Source organism: Anas platyrhynchos, chromosome 5 (genome assembly GCF_047663525.1).
Source record: "Anas platyrhynchos isolate ZD024472 breed Pekin duck chromosome 5, IASCAAS_PekinDuck_T2T, whole genome shotgun sequence".
Lineage (NCBI taxonomy): Eukaryota > Metazoa > Chordata > Aves > Anseriformes > Anatidae > Anas > Anas platyrhynchos.
Genome location: NC_092591.1, coordinates 52,558,151 through 52,571,346, shown reverse-complemented (window position 1 = coordinate 52,571,346; position 13,196 = coordinate 52,558,151). Strand labels below are relative to the sequence as shown.

The 13,196-nt window shown below is 48.4% G+C and overlaps 1 long non-coding RNA gene across 1 annotated transcript; it reads left to right on the top strand.

Annotated features, from left to right (window-relative positions):
- Positions 1 to 7,743: 7,743 nt before the first annotated feature.
- Positions 7,744 to 12,906, top strand: LOC119717239 (uncharacterized). Its single transcript, XR_005266467.2, has 2 exons — positions 7,744 to 9,142; positions 10,142 to 12,906. It is a non-coding gene; the product is annotated as an uncharacterized lncRNA (long non-coding RNA).
- Positions 12,907 to 13,196: the final 290 nt, after the last annotated feature.

Below are 13,196 nucleotides of genomic sequence, written 5' to 3'. Positions count from 1 at the left end.
TGGGCTCCAAAGCTTCCCGAAGTCCTGGAAGACAAAACTACACCTCCCTCCTGTGCCCAGCCTCATTTATTTCAGACTGAAGGAGGCAGAAACTCAGCCCTGACACCTCCAGCAGTATCAGAAAGAAGGGGAAGTGAATATTTTCTGCTCGCTTTGTTAGAACTAGAGCATGACAAGCATGGTGCTTGCCAACAGTTTGGCCTGTCCGTACTGCCAGGTGCTGCCCGTCACACGCATTTCAAGCAGTGTGCCCTACTGCCAGCCCTGAGGATGTCTGGATGTGCCCGAGGGTGGCTGTGCCACCACAAGGTCTTTCAAGTGCTCTTAGTGGGGCTCCAGGGTGGCAGCGGGTGAGATTGGGCAGAACCAGCAGCTGAATTTTGGCAAGCAGAGTCAGAGGATGAAGGGATCAAGGGCTCTAGGGATGAAGAGTGGAGAAGGGAATTGTGCTCCGTGCAATAGGAGCTCTTCCAAATCCACTGTTATAGGAAGACAGAATTCTAAACTATTTTTAGAATTTTTCCCCCCAAAATCCCAACAACAGCTCAGAATGAAATAAAAAGCCATTCATGTCTTAAAAGACAATGCAAGCGGAATTTATTTTCTTTCTGGAGAGAGGTATTTTAGTGGGATAATCTCAAAGGCCAGGAGTGACCAGGCTGTCACAGGTCCCTGTGAAGCCGTCTGTTTGCCTGGGAGCCACAGCAGCCCCCGTGGTGCCAAGGGGGCAGAGCTCCAGGAGCCGCTTCCAGACAAGAGCTGACATTGTCTGCAGGGCTCCCATTGTTCCTCGAGGATGGCAGCCGGCCTGGGCTGGGAGTGACAGGGGATCCAGGACAATGCAGTGGGGTTGGTCTCGGCATCCCACGCTGGTTTGCTTCCTCCTGCTTCTGCAATTCGGGGGTCCCCAGCAGTCCTCCTGTCAGCGCAGCGCCGCTGCCCGTCCCAGGGCATGGCCCCACGTGTTAAGGGCTCCTGCAGCAGCGGGGGTGCATCCACGGTGGCCTGGGGACCTGTCTCACAGAGGACTTTCTGCCTGAAGGGGAGCATATTTAACCCATCTGGAAATTACAGCTGCCAGATATCATCCCTGGAACCACCAAGGGTAAGTACAGTCTCAGAGCACCTTACTTCTCCCCTCTCTGCTTGAGGCTACAACTGATAGCAAAGCATTGTTTACCTTAATACACCTAAATTCACCAGTGGCTGGGAATTTCTTCATCTTTCTACACACTAGCGTGTGTGAAAACAGCTCTTTAAAAACCTAAATCTTTTCCTCGTGTTGGCTTGCCAGGTGAGAGCCTTGAGGGTGGCTGGAGGAGAGCAAGAGAGAAGGAAGCCAGTCCCCGCAGCGCAAATGTGCACTGAAGAATGGAAAGAAGCACGAGGTGCTATATTGAGATCTCATGCAAACAAGGAAACTGCTTGTAAACTCCTGAATTAGACAAATCATGCTAAATTTACTGGAATGCAGAAAAATAGTCGCATCCGTTGCTGCGCCTTGCCAACTGTACGCTTGCCAGGGCAGTTTTTAGAGCAGAGGCAGGAAGTTACAGATAGGCTCACTTTTTTTCTCTTCCCTTTTTCTCTGAGTCAGATTTCAGACAAAAATGCCTTTTTGGTAGCGGAGGGCACATTTCCTCCGTTTATGGGGTACGTGCAGAGCAGCTCAACATGTGCTCTCCAGCTTGGTCCAGAAGGAGCTGGTCACCAGCAGCTCTCCAACCAAACCCCCTTAGACGTATGTTGTCTGCTTGCCTCTGCTTGCACAGCCTTTGGTGGACAGTGAAGGGCACGGTGGTGAGCAGGGCACGTGTTCTCCTCACCTCCTGTCCACAGGAGAGACCCACGTGTCTCCTGGCACGACTGAGGCTGGACCTAACAAGGTAATGTCAAGGTTTTGTCTGCCTGGGTGAGCACCAATGCACCAGACCGTGTGTGCTCTGGCTACACCCAAACCCACACGCTTTCAGCTTCCCTTCTTTACCCTGGGGACATCCCTCAAAGCCCAGTCTGGCAACAACCACTGATTTCAGAAACCATACTTACATCTTTAGAGATGCAAGATAAACCCTCCCTTGCGAGATAAACCCTATCCAGCTCACGGGTTAGCCCGGCACTGTTTCCATCTCATCATTCGTGATAGCTCTGATGTCCATATGTGAACAAACCAGTGACTGGCAGAGCAGCAGGAGGTCTAGATATGTGTGATTTGAGCAGCCAGCACCCTAATTCAGGGTATTTGCACCAATTGGCACCAAGAGGCCACTGAGGACCTGCAGACCTGCCCATTTTTTTGTGAAGGAAGGGGATGCTACCAGATCCCTTCCCAAAACAGGGACTTGTGAGAGCTGATGGCTTGAACAGGACCACCTAGGAAATGCAGGGCAAGGAAATATAACCAGGGCAGTGCTCTGACCACTCCTGCCTCTGGAGCGTGGGGCACACCATGGAGAATTGCTGCACTGCTTGGGTTCAAGAGAGGACAGCATCTGAACCCAAGGCTCAGCTGAAAACCAAGCTGTCTCTGAGGCTCAGTGAGCATGGGTAACTCCTTCACGTCCCTGCCCTCCTGTGCTATTTGCTCATTTGTTTTCCTCCTTTTCGTGCTTTGGTACCTCAGGAATTGTGGGATCCATCCGGGTGAGCAAACAGCATTGCCAGAATATCCTGAGAAAAGATCGCGAGTTATTTCTGGCCCGAGCAGGAGCTGGGAGTATCTGACATCTCCCAGTGCCCGGAAAGCTTGTTCTCATGAGAACTGGGCTTCACACCGCACGCTCAGGGGGGACGGAGCTCAGGGACCTGGAGAAGCCCCCGATGGCCAAACACAATGGGAACGACCATGTGGATGCACTGAGGCCACCCCATTTTGGGTACCCCTGGGCTGAGCACGGCTCCTGGGCGCTGCCACAGCTCTGCGGCGGCTGTGGGGTGCCTGCCCCGTCCCCGAGCCTCCCCCTCTTCTCCTGCTTCCCCGTTCAGACACCGTTCTTGGGATTATTTTTTTCCCTTTGACAAAGCACATACAGATGGTGCGTTGTCTGCCACAATCAAGGGGCTCAGGTGGGTAATGGGGAATGGCAGAATTTGGCATGTACTTGTTTGCCTTAGTGCAATTTTCCCATAATTGCACTTCCTAGCTTTCCAGCATCTGTGAAAGATCAGCTTGTGACACAGCAAAATCGGCCTCGCACTTTTCTGGACTTTGCACCAGGTTAGGAACCGGCCATCCTCCTTTTGGCTTTAAACATTTCGGGAGGGTGGGGAGGAGAACCGCCTCGCTTTTGTGCGTAGTCAGTCCTGGCTGGGCTTTAGTGCCCGGCAGGAAAATCACAGCCTGTCAAACACGTTTAGCTCAATCCTCCGTTGTTGATTTTTGGGAGGTTTATTTTTAGAAAAGTACGGGTGAATCTGGCACAAGTCCTTGCAATCTGCCCCGATCTTGAGGTGAATGTGCTGAAAATCGAACTAATGGGGATCGTGGAGCAGAGCAAAGCCCGGCTGTGGGACACCAAAGAACAGGCAGAGGTTCTGCAGATGTTTCGCTGTGACAGGCGACCTCAATTCCTTCCCTTCAGACTTTACCAGGTGCCAACTATGCAGCAGGAAAGCTGTGAGGAACGGGGACAATCTCAGGGCTGGAAGGACTGACTGCCCCTCGCACAGGAGAGGGCAGCACCCGGCAGCGGCCCATCGAGGCGCTGGGGATGACGAAGAGCAGTCCCTGCCTCAAGGAGCCTGCAGTCGCAGTGATTAGAAACAGAAAACAAACCTCGGAGGTTTGCGGGGAAATACCTTCTGCTCAGACAACCTAGGAGACAGCTTGGGATCATGCTCTGTTATTTATCACGGGCTGCAGGTTTTTGTGCTGGAACAGCAGTCTGTTCTTGTGTCTTCCCCAGTACGTTTAAGATTTCTTCAAGCTGCAGCATTAAAATGAGCTGCTGGAACAAATGCCATGCTGAAATTAAACTTGGTTCTAAACAAATGGGAGACCAAGGTTTACTTCTTCTGGAAAATCTCAGGTTTAGCAGTCCTTTTACGTGTGCTCACTGCAATAGCTGCTATTCAGCCAGGCAGCGTTGTATTTTTTCAAATTTTCTGCCGCATTTTTTTCCTTATTTTGGCCCCTACACATAGTTTAGGTTCCCTCTTGCTTTGAGATAACTAAATCCACTGTTTCTTCAGTGGGGCTTTCCAGGTCAGACGAGTCACCCGTTCCCCTCCTTTATTTTAATGAATGGGTTTTGCCTATTTGTAATCAAACTCTAAAGGGCATCATCAGCTAAACTTAGGCTCAGAACAAAGATTTTTCATGCAAGGAGGAATATAAGCACTAAACAAAGCTATTATTATTTTTTTTATGTTGTTTTGCTCTCAACATAAGTGAAACCAGGGCTCAACAACTTCAGTGGAGCTGGAGACCCAGACAAAACAGAACCTGCCTCTGGCACAGGAGCTGCACGGAGCTGCCAGGAGAGGAGTACAGCTTCACCACCCAGCCAGAGCAACAGGAACAAAATAAGCTAGAAAAGAATGGGATTGCTTGCTTTCCTTTTCAGTCTCAGTGCAGAACGAGTTTTATTTCTAATTTCTACTTCTTGTTTTGCTTTGTTTGAGACTGCAGATAAATGCACACCTCTGAGTCGTATCTCACAGCCTGCTCTGATGCCAAGGGCTACATGCATACACTCACAAAATAAAAAAAAAGGAAGAGTGGAGCTCGCTGTGGCTTTTGCCAGTGGAGTAAAAGCTAACTGAAGACTAACTACTGTCTTAGCAACAGAGGGCTCTTCTGTATTCTGAATTACATCGAGTAATTGGAGCTAAATCTCTTTCCACTTGAGTTATACTCCAGACCTGCAAAGTGATACCCAAACCACTACTTCATCCAAATATTCTTCCCATCCGATGAGTAGCAGGAAACAATCTTCGCAGAGCTGCCTACGTTAATACTGAGCATCTGGGTATGCCTAAAGAATGATGCTGCAATCCCTTCTAAATCCTACCGGTGCAGGAGAGCTGCAGAGGGAGTTAACTCTTCAGCTGCAGGCGATGAGGTGAAGTCCCTGGACCTGCTTTGGGGCCAAGCTTGCTTTGGCCACGTCTACTCGTTTCGCAAGGCGATGTTGATATCTGCAGCCACTTACTGACCCCAGGTGGCAGCGACCTGCCTGTCTGTGCACTCATGTTGAGGCACAGGACAGCCGAGTGCTGCTGCAAGGGAGGAGCCAAAAGCATCTGGAGGGATCAAAAAAATAAATAAATTACCACCACTGCCAGTAATTAGCAGGTTCCTTGACATCCAAGCACTTCTAGGTGTCAGGAGGTGGGGAGGGGAAAGAAAGGGGAAGGGAGGGAGGTAAGAAGTTATAGAAAATGGGAAAATTTTAAAGTTTATATATTTAGAAAAAGAAAAAGTTGTTTCTTTTCAAACCTCCAGGCCAAGCATGACCTCAGAACTGGCTCTCTTTCCCACAGTACACTCCTGATGAGCAGTGATGCGCCTTGCCACTGTGCCTTCGCTCGAGTGCAGCTGTCTCAGGGAGAGGGAGTAGGTGCAGGGTATGGTGTGGCTGCCACATCCTGCATGCTTTCCTACCTAGATGTTGTGAATGACGCGTGCAGTGGGCTCTGTTACCGTGCAATAACGAGGAGGAAATCCCTGCATTGTACATCTTAATGCATCATCTTCTGCAGCCCAGCCCGGTGGGCAGATACGGCTTTGCTTTCCTTGCTGACGTGCTGACCACAGCCCTTCCCCTGGTGCTTTTTACAGGCGGGGAGGTGATCACTTCCAGCCACCCTGCAGGTCCAAGCTTGGACCAGCACTTGCCCAAGAGCAGGGAGCAGGGGAGGTGGGCTGTGGCTGTGGCCCCTTGGCCTCAAGCCCCCTCAGCACGCCGATTTGCTCCGTGTCAGGCAAAGCCTTGCGCCAGCCAAGAGTCACCTGGAAGCAATCTCCCATAAAACCAGCTCCATAAAAGCTACAGCTACTCACTTTGATAGTTCCCAAATTGCTTTTCTCTCTCTCTTTTATTTTTCATAGGACCAGTAAATAGTAAATTGGTCCCCAGCAATCTACTGGAAGGAGCCGAGAGGGGCTCGGGAGGATTATCCTGTTCCAGAAGCTCAGCTATCTGCTACTGAGCTCAGGCAGGGGGCTTCAAAGCTACCTGTATCTCCACAAGATTATCGAGAATGGCTTTTGCCGTGCTCCTGGAGAGGTGGTAGAGCTCCCAGCCTGCTCTGATTGCTCCTGGCTCCCCACAATTTCAGCCCCAGGAGAAAGAGGCTGCTAGGCAGGGCCATGATCCTGTAGGTAGGTGGGCACCCCAGGGAACCCAAGCTGGCCGTGCACCGAGGGCTCAGGCTTCAGCTTTATTTTTTTTGCAAAATGTGCAAACTAAAGCAAAAGCCTTGCAGGGTGTGAAACCCAGAGCCCATCCTGCAGAGATGTGTAGGTGTGTTGGGGGTGAGTGAATTAAAGGAGGTAACGTCTGATGGGGAGACGAGACCTGCCAGTCCTTGGAAGGACATGAGGCAGAAGATGTGTCTGGAATAAGAACTGGGTGAAGGGCTATACGGCAAGCCAGGGACAGCAAGGAACACGAGAGCCCGGGTCTGTGCGTACACAGACCTGAAAGAGGCACGCATATTGCCCAAGACCTCTCTCTTGGACAGGAATACCAATAACACTGGCTGGCCTGGGCTTTTTCCATCCTTTCCAAGGCTGGGTTTTTGTGATTTGTTTCCTTGGCCACTGGAAATTTACTATAAATACCAGGTACTGAGCAGCCATTGTATACTAATATCTCCTAACCACCCTTTCTAGCTGCCCAGGGCTGCAAATGATGTGAAAATTGCATATCCCAGTGCCGGGCCTTAGTAGCTATTCAGGGTTTTGGCCACATGTCATTTGTTATTCTTGACTTATGCATACATTCTTCTTATTTATTTTTTTGTAAACATTTGTGTATAATTATTCACTCCAGAGTTTCCAGTGATTTTCCCTGGCTTGCAGATGTGGCAAAACTTGTTCCCTGCGTCCAGGAAAGAAGGGTTTTTTGACTACTGCAAAATGGGATCCTGAGAGATTTCAATCTGCTGCTTCCATGTCAGTTCTTGTGATACTTAGTTACCCATGGCAAGAGACAATTAGCTTTTTAAATATAAACCAGAAATGGTCCCAAGCCACAGATTTCACATCCAGATCCAAATTTGGGGCCGTTCAGATTTGGCCTGACATTTTGGGTTTGGGCCCGGGCCTGACTCTCCCTACGAAGCAGTTTGACATTTCCAGCTATGGGAAGCTTTCCTCCCCGGTGCAGAGCCACCCCCAGGGTCCGGCCCCGTGCTGCCCAAAGCTCCCCAGCTGATCTGGGTTTTCCAAGAGCACCCGTCTGGTCTGTCATTACTGCAGCTGCGGGGATGGACATGCTCCTTCTGTGATGCAGCTCTGGCATTTTTGTTCCTACCACTGCCAAAACGTAGCAGAGTTGTGCTCTCTGCAGTTAGGTGTTCCCCACGTGGAAAGGATCTCCAAGGTGGGAAAACCCACACGGTCTGCTGCATGTTGGCCACCTCTCCAGGACAATGTCTCCCCCAGTGTTAATACAATGCAGGGCTGATCTTCATAACTACAACGTGCTCTTAAGGTCAGTGCAATTAACTTGTGTTAGCTGCTAGAAATAATGGCCTGAGCTGCAGACTGCATTTGGAGAAACAGAACTGTGTTTGCCTGGAGAATATTTTATTTCTAACTTGCTCTTCCACTCACTGAATGTACTGATACTTGGTTTTTATAAAATAACTTGAAGTTTCTTCTTCGGTCATTTTGTACGCAGATCGTCAGTAGAAACAGATCCTTCTCTACAATACAGGGGCTGAATTTGGCATTTAATTTGTATTTAGGCCAAATACAAAACATGGACACACTACCCCTAAAGTTTAATCTGTTGTTTTACAGATAATTTTAGGTGGATACGCCATCACACTCAAATTACAGCTCATCTTTCATCAAGAATTAGGTGCTAAAAGGAGCTCAGGTAAGCCAAGATCACCAAGCTCAAAATCAAGTTGTCAAAGCAAGAGATCTCTTAATCATTGCAGTTCAAAGCTTCTCTTCATGACTATTACCCAAGAACCACTTTACATTTGCAACGTATTTATCTCCATAGTCTCACCAAGAGGTGATTACTCTAACCTCTGAAGGGAGAAAACCGAGGCATAGAGAGATGAGATGATGTACTCAAAATGGCACAGGACTTTTTATGGCAAAGCTCAGAAAATAGTTGAGAGATCCTCTGCCCTCTTGGTCTTTTTTCGTGAGATCATCCTTCCTTTGACATGCACACCATTCACAGGCACCAAAATTGTATAAGGAGATCACAAAGGGACCCCTGCAAGTATTTAGCCTAATTTTAACCCCAACATCAACTTTTGGAACATCCTTTTAAGAGAAAATGCCTTGCAGCAATGACACACCAGTGAGCTTGATGGAATGACACTGGCTTTACAGCAAGCTCTGAATTGGCTCATAATGCCCGAAAGCATTCGTTAAACAAGGCTCACAGATAAAACACACATACGACACAGTTCTTTATAAAGATAGGCTTTTACAAGCCAAATGCTGAGAAGCCTCATGAGATTGCAAAATAATCCAAAGGGAAGTGCTTGGAAGCATATTTCTTGGGACACAGAGAACCAGTCTGGAAAAACACCATGGAGACGAGACTCTGGGGATCAACCCTCCCTCAGGTCCTGGTTATGGATCAAGCTGGTTTTTTCCATCCGTGTTTTCTTCCATGAAACGTAACCCCTCTGGATCCAGTGCAAGGAGTGCCAAGGAGCAGGAGGAGAAGGGAGGTGCCACCTGTACTCAATTCCAGTTGTTTCATCAGTTCCTCACAGCCCACTTGCAAGCCAAGGTGACACAAATGAGTTAATTTCCATGGTATACTGAGGCTAATTGGAAACAGCTCTCGGGCCCTGTAAAGCATTAAGCTAGACTGCAAGTGATAATTGCTCACCTGCTGCATGGGCCTGTAAGAGGCAGTGCATTAACTAGCACATGGGGTTTTATCACTTCCCTGGGACTGTGGGGGCTGGACTCTTTCCAGCACCCATAACATTGAAAGTAAGATGCTTGATTGGGCCTGTGGTTTTTGGGCACTCATGCAGGGAGAGCTGGTGATACGGGGCCAGATCCCAGCTTTCATTGCACTCTTACATTGCAGGAGCTTCTATTTTTAATATATATATATATATTATTTTTTTCCCCTAGTATGGCTGTGGTATTGAACTAGCATAAATAGCTCTCATTCCTCTTGAAGGGCTGGAGGAGAGGTTTAACACTGTGATGTAGGGTCCAAGTACAGACTTGTCAAAGTATAAGAGCCCAAATTGTTCCTAAGGGTCCAGACCTCTCTGTTGCAGTGGCTTGGGACTGCAGAAGCATTAGAGAACGTCTGCTTGCTGTACATTTCAATGACTTGCTTTCTAGCTATTCACAATTTTATTCTTTTATTATTATTATTTTTTTTTTTTCCTAGGCCACTTTCTCTTCTTTATTAGAAAAGCCAGACATCTCTATTTAAGATATAAACCATTCTTCTCCTGAGAATGGAAAATAAGTTAGTTTGTTGTTCTCTTCTGCTTTTGTGGATTAAAATGAGGCTTCATTAAGGAAAACTTGTTTTGTGAGGGGATGAGGAATCACAATGCTGTAGCCTGAGCAGATCTATTCATTTTAAGAGCATGGAACAGTAGCTTTTCTCACGTGAGAAAGGTCAGAAATCTCTGAGAACTGCAGAGAAATTTCACTGGGGGTTGAAAATGACAGAAATAAAAGAATTATTAGAAATGTCCATTGGGGAGGATCTTGGTACCATCTTTAACTACTACTGTGTTCATCAGCAGCTGCAAATCACACTAGGATCAATGGGAATTGGTATGTTGTGCAACCTACATATTCCTGAGTTTGCCATGAGGTATAACTCTCTGCAGCAGCTATCCTGAGACCTTCTAGTGTACTTAGTGCTGCCTGCAGCCCTGGGATATGAGGCCAGACAGGTCTCCCAGCTATGTTACTTGATGTCCACATGTGTTAGTATTAATTTTTTCTTTCACTAAACAGGCAAATAGGTGGCTCAGGCATGAGACAGATTTAACATGGCTTAATGGTATCAGCTGAGCTGTGGTATCTGACTATTTCCTGCAGAAGTCATCTTAATGCCCTTAGGTATTGATATTTATTTTTGCTTGGGAACAATGTTTCAGAACTACGGTTGAAGGCACAAAAGAAAATCTGAAGGAACACTAATCTCGGTCCTGAAGTAGAAGAAAAACTGTAAATATGGAGCTAGGGATTGAAGAATGTTGAACCACTGAGGAATGGCCAGTATAAATGGCAGCATGGTTGGCAGGGAAGAAGCATGTTAGCTCTAGTAGCTAACATCCAGCTATCCTTGTTCTGGTCCTTTGTACAAGGGCAGTAACATCTGCTATCCCTGTGTTACCCTCAGAAAAAGAGGCAAGTGGCATGGCTTTTCAGGACGACCAAGTACCTTCAGATCAATGAAAATGATGCCAGGAAAGAATTTGAATATCTACATGTAATAAACTGTCAAAAACACCAGGAAACCATGCTTTTTCCATGAGGTTCTTACTATTTCTATTTCTGATCCTGGTCTTGAAACATAAAGACAAAACCAGGCCAACTTCCAGCCTTTTTCACTGGTGCCTTGATGCTCTGGGGCTGTGCCAAGCTCCAGAAGCTTAGAGGCAGGCAGAAATGTAATGCTGAGTATATGCCAGAGGCTTCAGGCACTATTAGATTAGTTTGAGCACCAGGAAAGGGGGAAAAGTTCTGTCAAAGTGAAACGGAGCATCCTTTTCCCTGGGATATGTCATATCCTGACAGTCCCTCAATTAATGGTATGTTCCCATCAGGGAGTCACCACAGGAATGTGGCTCCTGCAAAGGCTCAGATACCAGTTTCTGGCTGTTGGGAGCTGAGAAGGTGCTCTTGTCTGGGCAGACTGGTGCGAAGCGGAGACTGTCTCCTAATGACGGGGTTTAAGAGATTCCTAATGAAAGTATTCCTGTAAGGAGAAAAAGAAGTGTCCTGTGGCTATTCACAACTAGGAAATACTTTATGGCTTGTGAACTTCTTGGGAATGACACATTTTTCAGGTGGTCTGACTGTCAGATGCCTGATTTTGATGGATGATGCTAAGCATGGACATAATCACCATCTTGGTCTCAGAATCAGCCTGTAAGATATGTTAAGATTTTCCAAATGTTTCTCCAACAATAAAAGGAAATGTAAAGTTAATCAAATTGTCATGAGAGATCAGAGCCCAGCAAGGAGGGACTAAGACTGACATTTGAAGTAGAAGCACTAATAAAACAGACGGCTGCTTGCTGATCCTGTCCGTGCTTGTGTTTAATTTAAACAAGTTAACGATGAATGGAGTTTGCAGAGGAGGGGCAGGGGTGCTGTCGAAATCGATGTATGTACCAGCCATTTAAAGAAAGCAGAGAAGTGGTAAATCTCTAGCTGCATGCGAATATCGTGCCTCAGCAGAGAGGCTCCGTGAGCATCTCTGTTGGCATGTTTGGAGCAAGAGGCCATCCTGTGGCTCCTTGCTGCCCAGATAGAAGCTGGATAAAGTAAATCCCTGGTGCTTGAATACTTTAGATTGATACGCTACATTGTGCTCAGCAAAATTAATTCCAGCACATCAACGCCATCGAGACAGATTTCAAAAACAAAGTAAGGTGAGCTCATCCCACTTCCTAGCTTTCTAATGACTGTTCTGCACATGCTACATGTGGCTCCAGCTGCCTTTTCTCTCTGAAGATGTCCTCCTCTGTAAATCTGCTGGATGCAAGGAGCCTGAGCTGCTATTTGGAGAAGACAGCTGGCACCCGTTGAACCACAGAAGGTGTCATGGCCCTGCCTGCTGCGAGTGGTGGATGCTCAGCACCTTGTCAGGTGTTTCTCACACTGAGCTGGATTTGTGTGTGCCATGGTGCTGGAAGGAAGCAGCTTTGTGCGTGGCGAACCTGTGACCCAAAGCTCTGCTCCCTTTGGGATACCAATCCCCAGGCAACACTTCTGCTCTCGGCTCTGTTATCCCAGGAACCCTTTTGTCCGCAGAGGGGACATCTCATCCTGAACTCCAGGCTTTCATTTCCTACAGATCCCCTTCAGCACACCATCAGGTGCCAATGAAGTTCAATCAGCGCTGCCCTCCAGGCACCGGCCCAACAGACTCAGAAGCTGCTCTGTTATCCATTACTCATCCCCCAGGCCGGCCTGGGCTGTGCTGTGCCTGAGGAGGCAGAAGCGCTCCTCCCGCTCCCTGGTGCCTTTCATTAGGTCCTAGGCAGCGGGGGGGTGAGGCCGGGCGGCCGGGGTGGCCGGGGGTTCAGCCCCAGCCCATGGCCAAACAGATGAAGCGGCTCGGCCCCGCTGTGCCCCGCAGCGCTCGGCTCCCTGGCCGCAAAGGCCTCCCTCCGCGGCCTGCCGGCTGACCCCTGCCCGCCCGCCTTTCTGCTCTTAGTCTTCTCCGCAGTTCCTTCCTTTATCAGATTAACTCTAATTAGTGAAATCAGAATCACATGGAGCGGGGAGGAAACGCTCCGAATGCTGCGGATTTGTTTTCAGACAGGGAAAAAGCGAGGTGCACGCAGGCACCGGGAGGACTTCGCTAAGGTTTTGTCCAGAAAACCACCCTGGGGCTGCGAGTGTGTGACAGAAAGCCAGTGTAAGGCTATGCACACGCAGGACTTGCACCCCCATGGAGCACATGGTGGCTACACACTCACATCAGAGAGGCTGCAGTCATTCACCCAAGTGCCTCACAGGCAGCATGAGCCAAAGGTGCTCACCGCCAGTGTCCCACCAAACCCCAGAGGGTCATGGACTGACTGCAAAACACCCTTGCATGGTCTAAACTAGTAATAAACCATTCTTATTTGGCAGTGTAGCAATACAGAGCAGGCTGATCTGTGGGAAATGCCTCAGAAAAATCAGAAGTTTGAAGAGCAGCAGGCCAGAACATGGGGCTGGGGCGAAGAGGACTTGTCCCTAGTGCTGCTCCAACCCCATCTCCCCAGAGCATTTATTTGGGGGCCTCAGCACAGGCACGTTGCCCTTGGTGCCTTCTGATGTGGTGCTTGTG